Source organism: Prorops nasuta, unplaced genomic scaffold (assembly GCF_024137725.1).
Source record: "Prorops nasuta isolate Cenicafe-Biocafe unplaced genomic scaffold, Cenicafe_Pnas_1.2 PNAS00008, whole genome shotgun sequence".
NCBI lineage: Eukaryota > Metazoa > Arthropoda > Insecta > Hymenoptera > Bethylidae > Prorops > Prorops nasuta.
In genome coordinates this window covers 256,666-279,072 of record NW_027116805.1, presented here as the reverse complement: position 1 = coordinate 279,072, position 22,407 = coordinate 256,666, and the positions used below count along the sequence as shown (strand labels likewise).

Below are 22,407 nucleotides of genomic sequence, written 5' to 3'. Positions count from 1 at the left end.
CATTGTCTTCCTTTTTTCTGACCTTCCTTCTTCCCTTAACCCTTCCTTTTCAATTTCCTCTTTTCCCACTTTTCTCACACACTTTATGTCTTTCCTTTCGTTCTCTCTTGTACTCTCTTTACGGGGAATCCCACCACGGGGACCCAAAGCTGTCTCGATGCCAATGTTTCCTGAAAAAAAGTCCAGACGATCCTCTGGAAAAAGCTGGTCAAATCGATTCCGTCCAGCCAGAAAAGTCCCGATACGCCTCGCCAGAGCTTATTCCCCACTTAAATGTTGCATTTGTACACTCGACAAGACTCTAAACTCCAAGCTGAATAGACTCCAAAGGAAAGGCGGAAAATGCGATTATTCAAGAAAAACCAGAGTGGATATACGAGAAAAGCAATTCGTTTAAATATAAAATAATCAATTGCAGTAATCAATTAATTTTTTTATATGTATATATAGCTCATTGATTTTAACGGCGATCAAAAAACGTCTCTTTATCGAAATAAATTGGTGAATTACAAAATTATACAATTTAATAATTATATAACTCCTTTACTCTAAATTCTTCGTTATCAGTTACTTAATTACTCTAATAAGTCTTCCTTCAGACTCATCGAGTCATATGTCAAATTCCCTATTTTAACTTCTAAATATAGAAAATGTAGCACGTGTTTCTCTTCTGCTACCCGGTCCATTAAATATTTAAAGCACCATTATTTCTGAGGAAAGCGTAAAAAATCTAAAGAAAAACAATCAACGTAGATCATTTAAAAAATCTGTTTTCCTAGCTTCATCATTTCCTCGTCTAATTCCTACAGAAAACAATGTAAATTTGCTCTCTATCTCTATATACTAATCGACGAAAATCCGATTCGAGAGAATTCCAACTTTAACCGCCAAGTGAGATCGAACGATTTGTGTGTTTTTGTCGTTAACAAGCTGGCAGGTTAACACAATGGCGTCATTTTCTAGCTTAATGGTCTGGTACTTTTTTCTGCTCATTGCTGCCTTTCTTTTTCTGTAATTTGTTTGAATGGTCTTTGGCACACATCCGGCATAGGGCGGAAGCTGTAAAAAGCATTGGGGCTCCATCAATCGCTTTGATGGCGAACTGGAGAAACAAGCAAGCTCGATAGTTTCTAATTGCTATGGGGGTTAGGGGTGGTAAGGAAAGGGGAGAGGACTAACTTCCAAAGCCGTTTCTAATTTCAGAAACGAAACTTTAAACTCTCGGCGTTGCCCATTCGACTCTCTCTCCCCTTGCTCTTTAGTACTATTCAGGGACTCCTTTCACTGTTCGCTAAACGTTTATTATCATTCATTTAATATTTTGAATACGTGTGAGGTTAACTTACTCTTGAAAACCCATAGTTATTTATACTGTTATATACGTTCTGATATAAATAAATATGAGAAAAACTAATATCGACTAATATCCACTTTTAACAAAAACAAGTATATCAAGAAGAAAGTAAATTTCATAAATTTGATAAATATGAATTTGTCAAAAGGAATTTAACTTGTGAAAAAAGAAGCTGAAAACATTTAACTTTAAATACAATTTTTACTTGCAAAATAAAAAATATTAAACTGATTAATATTTAAGAATAGCAAATGATTATTTTCCTGAATTTATTTTAACGAGAAAGACAAATGTTAAAAAATAATTTCAGAAAAGATTCATCTTATAAAATTTGCATCTAATGTTAAAAAGGTAGTTGGGGTAGAGGAGGGAATGTGAAGAACGAAGAAGAAAGGAGAAAGAAATAAAGAAGAGTGTTTAGGAGGGATAAATGAATCAGAGAGATAGAAAAGAAGGGAGAAGGCTGAAAATGAGAAAAAGAGGTAGACAAGGTAGAAAAGTGCGAAAAATATATGGGAAGAGCAAAAAGGAGGGGGGGGGGAGTGAAGCAGAAAGCGCGAATGCAAGGTAATTCAGGGGTCTCGGTGGTTTCCCATGCAAATTTATGCGTATCAACGTGCAATTTATATAAGGACCCTGCGTACTTATGGAAATCATTGGCGGATGGACGAAGATCTGCCAGAGTTAAAATTCAATGGGCATCGTTGGCTCTGATTATCGTTATCTCATCGTACTCAGACGTCACTTCCGGCCCCAGAACACGCGGGCATCCAACAGCAGAAAAAAAAACATTTCACGATAATTCCCTAACGTTTTCGGTTCTACATTCCAAACACGCGACCTTAAACTGCGAATATTCACGCTATTTGCCTAAGGTGATAATGTTTTGGACATCCAGTTGCAAGAATATTTGCATTCATTCGCAATAATAAGCGTTAACACTAATTTGTTTATTTATTTATCCTCTTGACACTAACCTTACCAACAATTTTCTATACACGTCAGGTTAAAGTTAAAACATTTGAATATTTATAAACTTTTCATTAGCAAACTCATTGATAATAACGAAATTAAGCTTCGTTACACTCGAATATTTAAGTTGGGTGAACACATGACGGTGGAGAATGTTTTCGAGAAAATGGAAAATCCTTTATAGCGAAAGCCGATTAAGCAAATCCATCAAAGTGCTTCTTCATTGTTTTCCTGCCAGCTCGTTTCGCCCATCCGATCATAATTTCTCCGTTTTTTCCTTTATTATCACAAGAGCTTCGTACCCACAATGGACCATCACTTTATTAGCATTTGGTAACCACTTTGAAACCAAAAGAGTTTTTTAACTATCTTTCACATTTCTCTGCATATCATTTGATCCTTTTATAAGCTTTTATATATTTGTTCTGTTTTTACATCGAATCGCAATACCTGTATAAGTTAAATTAACACTCCTATATTTTTAATAGAAAATTCTCGAGTTTTGTTTGTCTTTTAATTATGTGTTACTGCCTTTATAATTCTTTTCCATTTTCTTGTTAGCTTCCAAGACGCGTTTCAATTAAGTATCCAAATTTAACCTCGAGTAGTTTCCGGTGTTTAAGGGGTGCATGGAAAATGCAAAATTCCATTTAAAACTGATTTTCCATGGAATAAAATCTACTTTCGGCTCTTAGCTAGAATTGTTTTACAGCTTAAGTGTCTCGGTGCTTAATATAGCCTTTCTCATAAGTTTCAATTTTCTATCCAAATTTAAAAATGATCAGTTCGCTGTAAATCTCAAAGGGTAGAGGAAAAGCCTAAGCTTTATTTAAAATTTTATTTCCCATAAAGAAATCTATCTGAACGATAAGATAAGTTTTATATTGCAACTGTTATATGAAACTTTAAGATTTTTCATGAATGCTTCCTATATTTGGGGTTTCAACTCCAATGAAATTTTCTATTTTTCCATGAAAGAACTATTACAACAGCGAGTATTTTTGGGGAAAATATTAAAAGTAATAAATAAAAGAGAACTTTTTATCCGACAGAAGTGTTACAGCTTGGAGTTTAAATTTAAAGTGGAAGAACCCTGAATGTGCTTAAAGGGCGTCCAACATGGAAGTGCAGCGAGAGTAAATTAATCTCCGATTTCAAGTAATTCGACTCTCCGAGTCAGACTTCGCCCGTTTCTTTTTTAACGACCGGGACGCGCCGTGTCCAGCCTGCTCCCGAACAAAGTAGACGGAAAATATTCCTGCATGAGCAATAAATCACTCATTTTTTTTTTACTGCTCGAATAAAACGCTCGCGGTCGTCACGCGAGTCTTCGAACTTTTACGATGCCAGGCCGTATAGGCGGTGCGTCAGCCATGATTTTAGAATTGCTATAAATTTTTTACTAAACCCAGTCACGAAAATCCCAAAACACCTCGAATCTCCTGAGAAACGCTTGTCGAGTTTATACTTGTACGACCGTTTGTTACAGTTTGTTGACAGAACAAAAGTAATCAGAGGTTTCTTTTTTCATATTGCAAAAGACTTCTGTTGCTAGTTAAAATATTTTACGAATGACGATCTCTTTTAATGGCAAATTGCCATGAACTTTTTAGAAGAGATATGGAAAGTTGATAATTATAAAATCACACGATGACATAAATAGGCCTTTTAATCTTAATAAAAGAAATTTCTAATTTTGTCAAAGTGTTTTGTTCATTATTTTCTCTATAAAAACTAAAATGTATATATAGATTTTTGTGAAATCACGAAACTTAATTTTGATTTTATCAGGCGAGAACTGATTGGTAATTGGAAAATTTTAGATGATCGAGGGCGAAAATGCTTCGAGATAGAAAATCGAAGAGGTGTAATTAAATTCCGTGAATCCGGGGCGCGTGCAATTGCATCCTGTTGGTTCCTGAAGAAATCCTTCGGGATGCAAGGAATTTTGCCCTTGGAAATCGTTGCACGTGATGCCTATAAAATCTCATGATTGTAAAACCAAAAAATCACTTTCAAAATAAAAAAAAATCAAAGCAAAGTTATCATCAATTGTGTGTATGAAACAAATAAAACATTTAACGAAACAAAGAAAATTTAACACTAAATTAGTAATATCATTACTTACGAGAAAAATAATAAAAAGGTAGAATTATTCAGGAAGAGATTTGAAATTGGTGATGGCGAGAAATTGATAAAAATATAAATAACACACATTAATAAAAGGGAGCAGAGGATGAAGGAAAAAATATTTGTGCATGGGAAGCGAAATTGCTGATTCGCGCGGGAAAGGGGAGGGGGGAAGGACAACAAAATTGGTCTGTACATATCAACATATACAAAAGCTGCAAAGTGCAGTTTGGCGCACTCGTGAACATTTTTCGATGTGAAAGCCAGACGATGAGAAAAATCGTACGATACAAATAACAAACACGCGTAGTTGCACGTGTTTGTGTATGCCTTAGTCACGTACACACCTACAGTTAAATATTTGAGGCAGTAGAGCCACAACTATGAAATTCCGGAAAGGAAACTAAATTTCCGATGAAACCGAAACGCATGTGAGTAGATAGATTTTCGTTTGTCTGTTTCCTGTGAAAAATATAGTAAAAGTGGTAAAAATGTTTAAATCAAAAGAGAAATTCTAAAGTTGAAAAAAATAGTCTTTTCTGTAATCAGGACAAGAGTAGATTCCTAAATCTTATATTATTTTACATTAACCCAAATATTACAAAGAAATTTCTTCTTCTGTTAAAACAAATTTTACTTGATTTTACTTATTACAATTTAACTCATCACAAAAGAACTGTAGCTTCATACTTAAAAAGAAAGGGGGGAGAGAGAAAGAGAGAGAGATATTAAAAGATACACCTCAAATAAAATAATTAATATTCAGCAGTAATTGCATTAACTAATTCATGTTTAAAACGAAATAATTATATACGATAGAAGGAAAGCAAATATCTAATTTATGAATGTAGGATAGACGAAGTTTCAGGAAAATTTCTATGAAGGGCGTGCATTTCGAAATGGGGAGAAAAGCTTTGAAGAAGTAATTTGATCCTTTGGGAAGGCACTATAGGTATGACCCTTGACAATCTTTGCGTTGCCCATTCGATTTTCCTCTCTCTATCTCTACTTTTTGCCTCTGTCTTATTTCCTCAATCCTCTCCCTCCAACCCTTTACGTTTGACCCTTAGATCGTCTTTGCCATTCGATTCACAGCGAATTCCACGCGTGTCACGCTCGGGAATTCTATTATCGTCTTCTGAGAGATCCGATCTTTCACGATATTACCCTTGGAGCTGCGGTGAACTTCCAATAGCATTAATTTCCATACTACCTATGATTCCTCGCCCGCGTCTCTCGCGAAACAGCGGGAATGAAATTAAAGTTATTATTCGATTGAACGTGAACGATTACCCTCGTTGATATTCGTAATGCAAAAATTGTTGGAACAATTGTCAGTCGATTTTTTGAGTATTTTAAACCACGTTTGGGACGAATACAGAGATAAAGAGAGAGAGAGAGAGAGAGAGGGAGGGAGGGAAAGAATATACGGATATGCCAGAGTGTTTTGCCCCCCCCCCTTCCCCCCGGTGAATCCCTGAGTAATGGGGGTTGATATAACGGGACGCTCCCACAATAACTCAGCGAGGCGAGCAAACATCGCCAACTGGCGCGTTTCTCGCCATCCACTCGGCTGCTGTCGGCATTTTTCATGTTTTTCCCCTCCAGCCCTCCCTCCTCTCCCACCACTCTACTCCAGTGAAAACCGACCTGGAACAACGCTTGCGCGCGTATATAAATTTGAAAAAGGAACAATTGAAAAAGAAAACATACAACAACAAATCCCTGAATGCTTCCGACGCATATCGATGGCTTCTCTCAATAATTTCGTTCTACTCAGTTTTCCTGTTTTCTCCCATCCATCTCACCGTAACTCTTTTTCTTCTTATTTAAATCTATTCCCTTTTACTTACTCTTACTTTTCATGAAACACTTTCGCATTTTATAGTTTATACTTATTACAAGGTGGTGGAGAAACTAGAATATGTGAGCTTTTACAAAAAAAGAAAGTAGAGAGGATTGATCCATCCTATCGAATCGAATGACTTACTTCCGGTTTTAGACTCTTACCGTCGCGTTTGCTCGAATTCGACGATGTGTTTTAGTTTAGTTAGTTGGACAAAGAAGAAAACGACTAGTCCTTGTGAGTCTTCTTACAGGAGGCGACCCGAGAGAAATGAACTAGCAAAGTCCTTGCCGCGGAAACTCTTCTCGAAGTTTTCCTTGCCAACCGGAAGTTGCGTTAATAGCCTTCATGCATCAACCCGGGGGCTAACTTTCTTGTCGCGGCTCGAAGAAAAAAATTTGCCAAGTTCGCGAATCGCATACTAATAGCCTTCATCAAGTACGATAATTTGCAAAAGTCTGTTAAAAAAATAAAGTTCTAGAGAAACTCCATTCCTACCGTATAACGTTTTCTATTTTTTCTTTTATTTAAACGTACCGGATGTATGGTACTGATAGAGGAGTATATTAATTGAAAATATCAAAGTTTAATTGTGCTTTATAATGTGATATGAAAATAAGCTGAAATTTATTATGCAATGAGATAAAAAAATAACATTCTGTTTACTGCAGCATCCAGGAAAAAAAAGTATAAAGATAAAACATATAATGGAGTTTATTGAATTATTTGTATATTGATGTAAAATTCATGCAAACTTTTATTTCAATTAAGTTAGATTAATTGATATGGTTATTGAGATCATTAATTATATGCAAGGAGGAAAAAGTGAAGCTTCTTGGAAATCACTGGGGATGAGAATGAGAAAACGTTGAAAGCTCCGAGGTGTGGCGAGGACTATGGGAAACTTTAGTTTAAGCTAGGCACTTTAATTAGCGAGTATCATTATAAGCGTGTTAAATTCTGCACATTGTTCTATCACTAGTTTGCACGTCGCTTCTGCATTTTACAATAAAGCCCGAGAAAAAGCATCCAGTATAAACGTACAAAAAGCTCTTTCTTAACTCTACACGAGAAATGTATGACTGTTATTTAGGAACATGAATGAGAAAATGCTTGAATTAAAAAAATAACAAGAATCGTCGAAAACACTAGAATTGCCATTTGGCAGAACAGTTTCTTTTCTTTAATAGAGAAAGAAATGTTTGCATTAAAGAGCCAATTAAACAACGTAAAAAATATGTATTTAAAAATATGTGAATTAGAAAAATAGTTTGCAATAAGAAGAAATCAGCTTTTTTTTTTTAGCTATTTAAAGTATTTTTAGCAATCATGCTAAATTACAGTAACTAAATAATGAAGGAGATCTGCTATAAATAAAAGTAATTGTAGAGAATTTTTGAGTTTATATTTATGCGTGGTGGGAAGTGCATTAAAATGAACAAGCACCTTTCTCATTTTCCTGTAATTAAAGAAGGGACTTTCATGCTTTCATTGTGTTTCATTTTCAACGCTTCTTGTTACACCCTTCTCTTCACTGACCTGGCTCACACTTGTATTCCTTTCTACAAGCATATAGCAATTATACAACGTATGTATACACATACGATATAATATTACAATATTGCTTCACATCTTCCCTTCCTTCACATTAGTCAAAATATTAACCAAAAGATAATATAAAAAACTTACCCAAAAACACCAACAATCTATTAGATACGCGTCGCTCGATCTGCAAACAGAAAAATAATAAGGATATTAAACGATATTAATGTAATATACCATAAAAATATTTAACAAGAAGATAAAATTTCTATACCAGACAATTTAATTAAAATTTTTTACTAATTCTATTAAATTGAAAATTGAAATTTAGGGGTAAATATGATTTTGCAAACTTTTATAAAAGAAAGAAAGAGGGGGAGAAGAGATAGAGGCTTTCATCTTTCATGGAGTAAGTGAGTATTGTCCGAAGCTTATCCAGGCACGCACGAATTGTTCGACATCCTGTATTAGGATTTGTCGTTAAGCTGCAACGTATCGGCAAATTGTCGACGTGTGTGCAGGTACTTGTCGAGTTTGCTTAATGAGATTTGCTGTAGTATCCAATTACCCAAAGTGGTTTTCTGATGGTTGACTCGATTCGTGCTATCCGAATCACCCGACCATCCTCTTCTTCTACCCATCACTACAAACTCAGCTTTCATCCTGCTTTATTACCTCCTATATTAACCGTTCTCTCCCTCAGTCCTACTACATCCATTTACTCCACCTTTATCCCATCTTTCTCCTCTACCCTCTCTATCTCAATTTTATAATATTTTTCTCGATTTTTCTCAATCTTTTAACATTTCCCTCTATTTCTAAACTTCTTTCTATCTCACGACCTCTATTTGTCCCTACTACTTCTCTTATTTTCTTTTTCCTCGTCTCTCTCCATCCGTTTCTCCCAATATCTTCACACTTCTCTATTTTCATGATTAAGCAAATTTTCACTACCTCTGAAATCATAACCTAGGTCGAAAATTCGCTTCAACCACCTATCGATTTAAACTTCCAACAATATCGTTGAAATATTACAACGGATTACGTTTCGGGGATGGTTAAATGGCGATTCTCGCACGGATATCATTGGAATAATTTTCGCAGAGGTGGAATAAGCCGTCGATAGGGAGGGAATAAATCCGGTCGATTTGATTTTAGTGGAGTTTCCGTTGGAGCGTGCGGCGAGAGATTCGTGAATTCTGTGTGCTTTCGGGGAGTTTTGTCGTTAGTGTCACACGCATTAGACGGGGTCAAAGTTGCGAAAGAGAAGGTGTAGAGGGTGAGGAAAGGTGGCATTAATATTCTCAAAGCAATCGACCAGAGTCCACCCAAGTTTCGATTATTCAATTCCACCATCCTACCACTTTCTCCTTTCCACTAACTAAATCTAATATCTACCTTGTTATAGCTCACTTTATATCTCTTTCTTCTTTTCATACTAATAGAAATTTACTCTTGTGCATCTCTTCAATCAATTCTTTTTATTCCTCTTACTCTACCTAGTTTCTTTTCTACCTTTTATCATCAATTATTTGTTCGTTCAATATATTTTGTATATCCCACCCCCCCCCCGTCTTCCTTCTCTCTAGCTTTTTTATTATTCTGTCTTTATTTATATTTTCATGCATTGTCTCGGCCCTTCTGACAATCCTACATCTAGTTTTACGCGTATCTCTTTCACACCCGTCCTAACACTTACACCGGAAATGCGAAGCTTTGTCAAATAATAATTGCCAGTCGCACCGAGTAGATATCGCTCTCACTTTGGATATATCAACGCCTAAAGGGAGCGGGGGGTTGTCGTTTCACATATCACTTCTCATTTCACGTACCGCAATTGATGATATACGACGATGAGTATTCAGAGCCTACTGTGCATTCTGATGTGCGTTTAACCACGTTTATGTGCTATATCAGCGCTGTTTCCTTATAACATTTGCATGCAAAGAAAGATGAATAATATAGCAGCTTCAATTTTTGAGTACTTTAAACGCATAATAAAATTTACGAGAAGCAAAATTACATATTTCAAATTTTTAATTCTTGAAAGCTATATATATTATGTGTAACAATGATAATTTGTTAATTTATTTATTGCTCTTTCATTAATTTTACTTGTTAAGGATGAGAATTGGAGATAAAAGTGAGAGAGATGAGATAGAAATAAATGAGATACGTCAACGTCGTGTAAAGAACGGTGTGCAATTTGTGGGAAATTAGTTTTACCAGTAGGAAATGGTGCTGTGCTATAATATATTGGACACCTCTCTCCTTGACCCAAATTGTTACGTCACAGACAGACCCTGTGTCATCTCTAAACGAAATTGCAGGAATACCGTAAAATTTGTCTGGAAGATTACTATCGAAAATTAAACAATTTCTTCTTTGAGAAACTAAGTACTGCACAGTGAAACCTCAGAATTAAACCTGAGAATATACATAACGATGAAAGAATTCGTTTTAAGAAACAATTTTTGTAAACATACAATATTATATTAAACAAATTTTAACCAGATTTATGATAGAAAATATAGTAAAACTTGAGAAGGAATGTCAACAACAATAAAAAGAGAAAGAATTTATAACAAAACGTTCATCGATAAATTTATTATAAAAAAGCTCTTCTATAAGCTGTATAAATCGAGGATGAAACTAGTAGGCTTTAAACAGTTTCTAATTCATAAGTTGTGAAGTTTAAAGTCTTCCTTGACCCGTTAAATGTCCTTGATCAACCGGTAGTTATCGTGAGTGAAACAAGCAGGTGCAAGTGTCCTTGGAATCTCGGTCATTAATTTCTCTCCAACGATACTGCTTATTATCATTAGCAATGACAATTGTGTTTCGTACAATTTAAAAGCAATGTTTTTTCTCGATAATCCATAAACATGACAAAGGTATAAATTTATAATCAAAAGTCAAGCATTGCATTGTTGAATTATAACGGTAATAACCTGAGAAACTTTGCATCAACAGTTAATTATAAAAATGCAGAAGAATTATATAAATCAAGATTAAGCCTGACAATTTTTTAAGACTAATTAATTGCAAGAATAATTAACTGGTTTCTTTTAAAGCAGAATGAAAATGAGGAAATAGTAAAATAGGATTACAAGTGAGAAACGGAAGGATGTTTGAAACAGGGTGAAATCTGGTAAGATAATGGTACGTTGGTGGTTTGGACTAAAAAGAAGGGAAGCAGGTATGGGGAGAAGGTATAATTTGCTTTCTCTTAGCGAGATGAGGGGAGGCAGTGATGTCAGTGGCCTTTAGGCATGGCAGGACAGCTTCTCGCTTGCTTACATGCACGACTAAACGCGTATCGACCTGCTAGAAATAGCCTTGCAACACTGCACGCAAGATTTTAACCGCTTCACCATCGATCCTTCACGCGAAAATCGTTCCTCGCTCTAATAATCATCCCTTCAAACTTATAACCAGAAAATATTTCCAAAATATCAACCATTCTATAGAAATGTTCAAAATCTTTAAAATAGTGGTAGAAGAAATTGAGCTATTATACTTGCAATTAAAACAAACGTCAATTACAAAAATTATGATTAATGGAGAACAAAACAGTAAACGATTTTAAATGTGAGAAAAAACGAAGAACAGGAGCCTAATTAAGATTTATGGATGAATCGAATGATGATGGCGAAACAGGAGAATATTGACTGTAAATTTGAACGAAAGTTTAAGGAAATTCTGTTGAAATTCGGACTGGTAGGTGAAGGAAACGATGGATGGTCGATGCACAATGAGCGTCGAGTTACGATAAACTGCCGGCCGCTGTTGTTGCTGGTTAACAATGGAACGGCACTGGCTGCTTGGTAGCACACAACTATCCGATTACCCACGCACGTATCGCAAATCCTGCTTTTCCCATTGGAATCCGCAAGAGACCAATATCCTCTTGGAAACTTTAATCCAGCGAATATTCTGCAAAGAGCCACGAGAAAACTCCTCACCCCTTTCACTCACGATAATTACTCAACGCATGAAAACAACACTGATTCGCTTAAATCCACACGTAAACATATATAAACACACAAACTTTTTGAATGGAAACAACTTTATTTTATTAAAAAAAATTTAAATACACCACATTCTGTAAAAATGTATAAATAAACTCAAAGGCTATTATAATGATGTTTTATTATCTTAGTACCAATCGTTGAATAATTGATTAATTATTCTGGGGTATCATAAGAATTAATTTATAATTGATGATTAAAAATATAATGGTTTTTGTCAAATATATAGGTACAATTTGTCTGACCTAAATAGAACAGATAGGCCAAGTCAAGACTTCTAGGAATTTCATAAATTTTCATCGTCTGGAAGCTAGGATGGAACGATGAAAGGGTGGAAAAATGCTAGGAAAAGTTAAGGAAAAGCGACGATCCTGTCTGGCATTTGGCCTACAAGCGACTCGCCATTACCAGTCCCGACTTGCGATGGCCTTTCATTTCTGAACACCAGACGTGCCCGCACCTTCACGTCCTAATGCCCATCCCCAAGATCCTTTAAGGAATATTATGTAAAAAAGTCAGGTAAATCTAAAAATATCTCAAACAATTCTAAATGAATAGAACTGAACAATTTTCTTACACTATAAAATAAGTTTAAAATATATAGCGCAAAATCCAACTAAAATATCTCGAGTCCTTACATTTTCAAACCTCAATTGAAAAAAAGTTCTACTTTCAAGAAAATGCAGTGCAATTGGAGCAATGAATTGGAAACGATTAAAAGAAAGTTTAATGTGTTTACCGAAAAAAGGGTAGGGACACAGAAAGAAAGGACGATAGAAAAGTAAGGGGCAATTGATTTTTTGGGAAAGTTTCGCGTTCGAACGTTTGTATAATTGACGAGCGCACAGTCAGCAAGAATTCCTCGCGGACCACAGATCCCGTGGATCTTGAAAGTTACGTGGAGAGGTGTAAGGGTATTCCGTTGGATTTCGGTATTTGCCAGGGCAATTAAGCGGCGTTCGCAAGAAACGCAATCTCGCCGTGGCTGGCTGGGCCAAACGGCACAAGAGAAGAAAAAAGTCTGTCCGAGTGTGCGCCAAGCCGGATAATTTCCGAGTCAGCCTAATTGTTCTCCACCACTTCGTAGGATGGAAAAAGACTTTTAACTTTCCCGTAACGTTAACAATGCGATTACGCGTGCACGCGTCCAAATAACCATCAGTTTAATTACTTTTACTGTAATTAAAAGCTACCCGATGAAATCTTCCAATGGTCCGCAATATCACCGAAATTCCATCAATCCTAAACTCTCAATAATATAAAACTAAAAAAGTGCTCTCATAAGTAGAGACAATTTGAAATAGTGGTGTGTACATATTAAAATATTTTTTTTTTGTATTAAAAATTTTACAAAAAGTTTACACTATTTAAAACAAGTCTAATAAATTTTCAAGATTATACAATATTTGAATATAAAAAAACAGTGATGAATTGTAAATTAAATTTGTCGAATTTGGTATAAGTGGGAGATTAGGGTGAGTCATCATTGTCTGTGTCTGGCTGTATGTGGTGTGGAGTGCGTTGGTTCTGTATATGTGTTGTGTGTGTGTGCTGCGGTATTAGGCAGACGATTAAGCGTATGATATATTGGCCAGTGTCTACTCAGCGTTCACGAGTCAACCAATGCGAGAGGTTTATGACACTCGTGACAGTGACACTGTCATCGCCATACCTAGTGTCTGACCTTGAATTGGACTCTCCACTTCGAATCTGTCCAATCCAATTTCTGTCTCTACTACGCGAATATACGGTATTGTAAATTGCTATACATACATTCATATTCTTAACCGTGAAACCCTGAATGCAATCAAACCTGTGGTTTCCTCCACTTTTTAAACCCCATCCCATTCTATTTACATGAAACTCGCGTTAAATTGCCAAGTAAGCTAACTTTTCATGCGACCTTGGAGCAAAAATCCAAAAACTGTCCCATAGCAATATCCGTTTCCACTTGATCAATGGAAATGCAAGAAGTATCCAATTTCGCACAAGTTATTATTTTTTTTTATTTGGTACGCTCTTTGATATAGCTGAATCATCGCGTTACATTTCATCCTGAGTTACCATTTTACTGCTCGACCAATTTCTCTGTTGCATTTTTTTTGTAACTAAACTAATGAGAAATATCGAATGTATATATATTCGTGGCTCGCGTCCTCTGAAATTTGAATTAGTTCAAATGTATTTATCTGTAAAATAATTATGTTTGTAGAAAGGAAACGCTTCTAGAGGTCTATTTATATTCTTCAGTTTCAACGAGGCTTATTATATTATTATTAAGGAGTCATTTATAGAGATTGGCACCAATTTCGACTGACTTTCTTTACGATGATTCATAATTCGTGATTGCTGTCTCTGATGAGAATAATAATCTAATGATGACCGGACTCCGATGGCGATGAGCAACAATAATTATCGGGCAAAGCTGAGTCAATAAGGCTTTGTTGAAATTCGTTTTATCGCACAGAGACTCTTTCATCAAAAGACAAATATTTCCGTCGTTATAACGTTTTTGTTAAATGGTCCAATAATAAATTTATCAGAAAGACAAGTTTAATTTTATAATATAATAGCATTCCTAATACTCATCAACAATTACTTCGACAATTTAACCAAATATTGTTTTCTAGAGTTTATCGATTTCTTTACTATTGTTAATTTGGTTACGGTACAAACTAATTATTTATTATGACTTTACAGTCCGGTTAAAGCAGGAAAATCATCAAATACAAGTTCGTTCAAGTATACGATATAGTGTATATAATTTAATATTCAACGTCGCAGAAAATCGACAATATCTGAATTATTGGCAAATTTTGTTAAATACAGTAATTTCGTATATAGGAATGTAATTAAACCGAATATATTTAACTAGCTTATATGTATCTATCCTAAATATTATCAACTTACTGTGTGACTGACTCTAGTATTTAACGCAGAAGTTTAACGCACAGATATGCGAAATTTTATCAGTATTGCTCTCAAAAGTTAATATAAATTTAATTTTCTAAAAAATTGTCAACGCGCGCACGCATTTCCATATAAACCAAGGTATAATTATTCAATATTAAATAAGCCTTGGTGGGGACATTATTCATGGCTCCAGCAAAAAAACCTCGACATAATTTCATGGCTTCTATAAATTTCACATTTTTTGCATTCTCTAAGCACGAATCGTTTCAGGAAGGGCCATTTTTCGCCAACCTTTTTTCGCGAGATATGCACTTTTGGTTCTACTCAGCACTTTTTAATGAAAATTTTCTCGCCCTGAATGAACAAAAAAAATATGTCTACCTCTCTAGGAATTTTTGTAATCAACGAATTCCTGTTTATCATAAAGTGAGTTAAAAATCAACCTTTCACCCGCGTTTCCCTATAAAATTATCTATTTTCTCAGAACTTTTTCACTTTCCACGTGGCAAAATAGATTTTTCCTCGAGATATTTATATTTCCACACTACTCTTCGCAAGAATGGTAGAGGCGCAGTGAGAAGGAATTATGCAACACCGAGATGGTTCTGTCGAACGATGAAGTTTTTTTTCTTCGTTCGAGCTGAATTATTTCAAGTCGAGTAACTTTCACGGGGGATTTGTCCGGTGCAACTTCATAGCGTGAAGGATAGAGCTTGGAGGGGAGGGGGTCCAGACAGGCAGGTGTTCTTGACGATCCCTCCCCCCCTTCATCCCAACCCATTCCCTTTTTACCCCCTTCAGTCCTATCGTGGCTGACATTGGCGTAAGATTACCGGAAAAATTTCCTTTATTTTTAGGACAGGCAATTCTTTCAGTTTCCACTAGAGGCAAGTCGCGATACTCTCTTTACAACCCCATAAACATACCATAACGCCTTATCGATGGTAATAAACGAGTCTGGCCCCGTACATTTCCCTCGTAAAACACCAGCCGTGCACCTTACATTATGCAAGCTCGAACGTTATAATATTTTACTCCTCTACCTCTAATCACGCCATCCTCCTATTTTCACATTTTCCTCGTAAAGTTTTTCTTCTATTTCAGTCATTATAAATTTCTAATATCGCACTTTTCATTGCAAACCCATCCCACGCATTATGAATTTTGTCACATAAGCTATTTTTACTAATATTTTTAAACCGAAATAAACCATTTTCCTTTCAAAGTCTATTAATAACGTAACCACGATGCAACATTTACTCAAGTTTTAGTTTTGAAATCTATATCTGAAAGATTATAATTATTAATTTTTATATTATTTTAAAAATATATAATAAAGTAGAAAACATTTTTCTATTCTGTAGCTGAATTTTTCTAAAAATGTATTTATATGGCAAATACAGTAAATTTTACTCGATTAAACTCTTATCATTTTGAAATAATAAATCAAACGGATACAACTTAAGATATTTAAATAGTGGGTGGGTGATAAATGGAGCTTGTTGAATATTCAGATGGAAAAACTGTTTTGTTAAAAATTAAAATAGCAAAAAGAAGGAGATTGAGGCAAAAGCGAGTGGCAATTACATCCAGACCCTCGAGTGCTCGAACGATTGTTCAGTGCTGCTGGAAGCCAAATGAGAGACTCTCAAATAATTCCACACGCGACAAGGTTACTTGTCAAAAACCGCAACTGAAGAGAATAGCTTAATCAAATTGTTTTAATTAGTGGGATAAACTGTCAAAGGTATTTTGCTTATATGTAATGCCACAGCTTTGATTTATTTGAAAGCGAACTTATATACTAATAAGTGAAAAATAAGTAGATATAGCTAGAGCAACTAAACAATACAAAATTTGAAGTTAAATTATATTAATTAATAGAAGGTCATGGTGAATGGCTAAATAAACTATTGTTGCATGCATATGAGAAAACTGTTACGTCAATTGAACGGAATTTGTACATTTCACTAATAATTGCTTGATAATAAATATTAAAACGTTTAAATTATGAAAATAAAAACTGTAAGCGTATAATTAATTGAGAACTATATCATCAATTTATCATTACTTTGGGTAAAACTTTATGAAGATTGTGGTTAGATAAAGGACGTTATTTGTATATGTAACTGTTAAATTTATTAGACTGTAACATATAGTTATTACAATGAAAAGAGTAATTTTAAATTTTATGAAGTCGTTTTATTTGATAATAATATAAGTTACGTGTGGCATGAGAGTTTTGCGCTCAACCTGTTCTCGCACATGCATACGCACATATTTGTTTAAGCCGAATATCACGAGTCGGGAAAATCACGGATTTTCACACCCGAGTGATGGATTGAGAAGATATTAACTCTCCTATACCAAGAAAAATTCTTGCTATATTAAAAATGTAACGATATTTTTAAAATTTTAATAGGCGTAAAAATCTAGAGATTATCGCAAAATTAAATATATAACAATTGGAAAAATGGAGATTCTAAATTAGCAAAAAGAGAAAGGTAGAAAAAAACTTTAATAAATCTTTTGTAATGGCAAAAATAAATGGAGCAGCAACGGTAGGGAAAATATATCGAAGTATAGATATTTGAATAGAAAAAATGAAAAGCTGACAGGAAGTGTTGATGACTCTCGAATATTGGGCAGGAGAAAATGAAGATACAAATAAACAAGCAGAAATAGGATGGGATACGGAGGGGGACGGGGAGGGGGGAGATAGAAATTTGAGGAAAATGAATATGCAGATAATATTTGAGCGGGGAATCGAAAATCGTTGAAGGGAATAAAGTGCAGCTGAGGAAATCTGCATGCGAACAGTGACGTCGTATTGGGATAGGAGCGAATACAAATTAAGGCGAATGTACGCGTGTACGAATACAGGAGCGAATCTGACGGGAGTGCAGTGCAGGAACAGATATATGGATGAAACGTGGTAGGTGTAGGTGTAGGTGTAAAGCGAAGGGAAAGAGAAAAAGCCGGTCTTGGATGGAACACCTGCTCCGCAGGTATGCGATACCGCATCCCCCCTCCCCCTCCTCTCTCCTTTCCTGTCCTTTCAACTCTTTCTCTCTTCTGCTCTTTACACCTCTTTTCATCTTTTTCTTTCTCTCTCGCGCTCTCCCTCTCATTCCCAGCTTCTACTTCTTTACTAAATCCCAAATCTACCAAATGTCATCACAAAATCTCTGAATTTTCCATCTGCCCTACTTAACTAAATTAAAGTATCCACAAAAAATATATTTTGCACTTACTCTTTCTACATACCAAATTTATAACTGAACATTGAAAACGAAAACGACAGTACTGACGGATACGTAATCTGAAATTCTATAAAGGTCACTTTCCATCGTTAAAAATCAATAAATATAGCTGGTGTGGTTTAATTTTTTAAAAGCAATGGGAAGTAATTTATGCAGGGTGTGTTTCTCTATATGTATTTGTGAAGGAAAGAGAGAGAGAGACTACACAGCAAAAACAAGCATATATATAGGAGAAAGAGATAACGATCAAAAAAGAAATAAATAAATGGAAAAGATTAAATTTTTTTAGTAAACAGAGTGAGAGAGAGAAAGGACGATAGAGTGATTAATGATTCGATGAGCTCTATTGGCCATCAATTATTGACAAGGAGAGGGTAAACTGTGATCGTCAATGAGAGTGCACCTATATATCCAAATGCTTGGCTAGTTGCCATATAAAGTGTACTGTATTTTAATTAAGCACGAGTCGTGCCAATGCACTGCAGTTTACTCCTCGTTGTTTATGCTTTATCCCCCCCCCCCCCTAACTCTACATCTTTCTGACTGATGAGTGCAATGTGTGCAAACGCATACGTACTAGTACGGACTGACCAACATGCGAATGATATAATCTCAATCGAAAACTTCTTCCGAAAAAGAATCAGGCTAAAGATTTTAATCAACTGTTAAAATTGTTATTATACTTATAATATCATTCATATATATAATATTAAATAAATCAAATATAATAAATATCTGGAACATTTTTGCGGTTATTGAAATAATTCATTGGTGTTGTTCTTTAACTGACGAAAACGGAGCTGGAGGGAAAAGGGGGATAAAAGTTAGTGTTGAAGGTAACCCTCGGGAACGGCCCGAGTACGTTGAGGGATAAATATATCTGGACCCTCTTTTACTTGTCGAGAGACAAAAATAAGTCGGAGGTGCGGGAGCAAAGAGCCAACGAAGCTCCACGAGCAAGTTGGAGCAACGTGACAGCAAAAAATCCGCCTAACCTCGCGTCAACCAAACCTTCCTTACCAATTTTTTCGTCGAACTTTCTACTTTTACACCTTTCAAACGTTTGAGCTTTTCCTTATCTAGATTATTTAGTTGAAAGCATCAAAATTTTTATTTGAATTTTATTGCATGAGCTTTTTATTTTTACACGTGATTTTTTGTTTCAGTTATTAAAGTCTAACACTCTTTGTTCCTTAACTATTTTTCATCACATTATCAACTTTTCTGCATGCTTTTCAATTTTTTTCACTCTTTACACGCTTCTTTCTCCATGTTTTGGTTAGCAACCACACACATTTTTGTGTACAGCTTTTGTTCGTTTTCATTTATTTTAACGCTAGCCGAGGTTTTTTACGCGCACACTTTTTCCTTTCTCGTGTAAGTTTATCTGTTCGAGTCTCCTACTACCGGAAAACAGACGGACGGACAGGAAGTCGTGGCACCGGAGCACGTCGTCATACGGATGTGAGGCTTTTCCTCGGACACTGAATTAACCCTTCGCATAAATTCAATCCCTTCATTTAAATAAACTTTTCCTTCTCGTTAAAATTCAGTGGATATTTTCTTAAATACCTTAATGCCCCGACTAAAATAATCCATTAAGATTTCGTATAATTTACTTAAGACCTTAAATACAGTAGGAGACCATAATTTTTACCGTAATAATTTTTAAAACAACAAATAATAATACTGATACATAATGTCATAATTTCTTAACGATAGATTACAAAATGACTATTAATTATGTTTTATATACCTATAGAAAAATTTTTATTCTTGTTAAATATTACGGCTACCAAGCAACCCAATCGAAAGATACACAATTACAATCATCTGGACGAATAAATACGAGGCATTCGAACCTTAAATATTAATTTCTATTTCTCCACACATGAGGCTATTCATATTCTCGATACTGTGTGTTGCTTTCATAATGAAAAAAGGAAATTCTCTATACTATTTCTGATTTCATTATTATATTAAAATAGAATCTATATAAACCATTATTAGTTCTCAATTGACTTAACATGCTAGGTGAAAAAAATATAATTAAAATAAAGAAAATAATAATGTGCTACCATTTTCAAATAAACACTAAACTGAAGATAATACTGCTTGTCAATAACAATTTTCTAAAATGCCGTATTCCACATTCAGTTAATTTTAGGAGACAATATAATAACTGAGAGATAATCGTAGTGTAATGAGAAGTTATTATCGTCCTCTGAACAATTTTCGAAACGTGGTCGACTTTGTAGAAAATTAGTATCTATGTACATTATCTTGGATAATTTTGCTGTGCAACAAAGTGAAACATAAAAAATGACAGGAAAAAAGTTAAAGGTAAAGGTACAGTTGATTTACAATTGAGCATTTTTTGGAGGGGTAAAGTGTAATTAGCGTATATAGTTGTTGTGTCCCCTTGGGTGTGTCGATAGGAAAAGTAAAGGGATGCACTCTCCCCTCTTCTTCGGGGATTTGTGAAAAGGGGCAAAGGGTTGACAATAAGCTTCTATTATGCATCTCTCTGCTGCACATTGTGGGCGGGGCAATGTACCGCCAGTCCTTTGTACGTTTTGTCGGCCTCCTCCACCACCCCCCCCCCCCCTCCTCCTCTCAATTTTAATATCTCTCTCGCTCTCTCTCCACTACATTGCCTTTTGTTGATTCCCAATGCAACTTGCACTTCGTTACCGCGCCACCCGCAATCGTTTCTTCTTGTTTCGCGTCTCTGTCCACCCCCTCTACCCTTTCACGTAGTTCATTCACTTCCTGACAGCATTCAACTATCTTATCAGTTTACTCGTGTGTCGTCTAATATTCACGAATGCTCACCGGTGCAACGAACTCATCGCGAAACATCTACCTTCTCGTCTCTGTAGTGACAGCTTCAAAACGAATTGAAATTTTAAATAAATTTTAATCACTCGCTAAATTTTATTGATATCCAAAAATATCGACAAATAAATATTCTATAAAAATTAATTAAAGCAGTAATGAATAGTTGGATTCGGTACTTTAAGGAATTTCACGTAAGATTAACGTGAAATTTTGCGGAAAATATTTTATGAAAGGGTATATGAGGGTGGGGAGGATTTAAGGGACAAAGTTTATTGCGTGGAAAGTTCTGTGGGAGATTAGCAAGCACGCGATGATGTAGGATCCTGCAGCAACAAAAGCGGCACATATGGCGAGCTGCACGTCGCTTTGGTACGGGGGATACGAGGAGCTACCAGGTTTTAAATTGCTTGGAGAGTGGCGAGAGTGCAACAATGTATATGGGGTAACATCCGAGGAAGCGGTCCAGGAAGTGTACAGGACGTAACTCGAAATTTTGGCAACAAAATCCTCTCTGCATTTGCCTGCAGCACTAAAATGTTTCACGAGAAACAGCTGCCAAATTACTCAATCTCGTTCCGTCACTAATTTAACTTGTTTTTATTTTTATTTTAGTTTTTCAGAGAGGTTTGTTCGTTTTAACTGTAGGTTTTACGGTGTCAAACTGTATGACAGGTAAAAAGAGATTAATACACAAAAGGAAATAATAATTTTAAGATTAGTTTTAAAATACCCCGAGAGTGCCAAGAGAGTAACAATGTGCGAATGGGGAATATACGATGAAGCGATTGAAAAGGTGTACATGACGTAACTTGCAAATCTGTAGTAACGAATTCCTCTTTCCGTGTATTTGCCTAAAACCTCGCCTAAAATGTTAAAATGTGCACGAAAAACATTTGCCAAATTACTCAATCTCGTCCAATTCCAAATCTAATTGCCTTTTTTATTATTAAACTTAAAGCTTGTTACTTTTTCGACTTGTATACGAGAGATAAAAATTTAATATAGACATGTGAAAGTGCAGGAAACATAATTATAGTATAAATCAATTTAAGGCTACTTTTTTGTAAGTAATCTTTAGGTACATCGAGAACACCTAAAAAAAACTTCATTACACAAGCACGTAAATAATTAAATTTTTTAAATAATTATATAATGAATTATTTTTTTCTCGATTAATTTTATACAGCAATTTAACTTGGAAGACCTGCGAAAGTTTACGAGAAAAAAGGGGGGGGGGGGTCTAATTATGTTCAGAAAGGGGGAGTAGCACAATTACTATCTCACTAAAAATCTCGCACACACAAAGACGGCAGCGTCACTCTCATTGCAATTTTTAGCATGCGCCGGTCAGTCGATTTTACCAAGCCATCGGCTTCAGCCTCAGGCAGAAAAAACCCACTTTGCCGCTTTGTTCCTGTTGCTGCCGCTACTTGGTTTTTACTACATTTAATGCACAACTCGTTTGGATACTGTTACTCCAGCGATCCGACATGTGCTGGATTAAACTTTATTTTC

At 35.4% G+C, this 22,407-nt stretch overlaps 1 protein-coding gene across 6 annotated transcripts in view; it reads right to left on the bottom strand.

Annotated features, from left to right (window-relative positions):
* tinc (tincar) overlaps window positions 1-22,407 on the bottom strand; it is a 104,175-nt gene that overhangs the window by 73,236 nt on the left and 8,532 nt on the right. For all 6 annotated transcript variants that reach the window (XM_066730180.1, XM_066730184.1, XM_066730183.1 and 3 more), the window contains one exon: window positions 7,992-8,031. The gene's annotated coding sequence lies outside the window, so the exon portion shown is untranslated. The remainder of the gene's footprint in view (window positions 1-7,991; window positions 8,032-22,407) is intronic.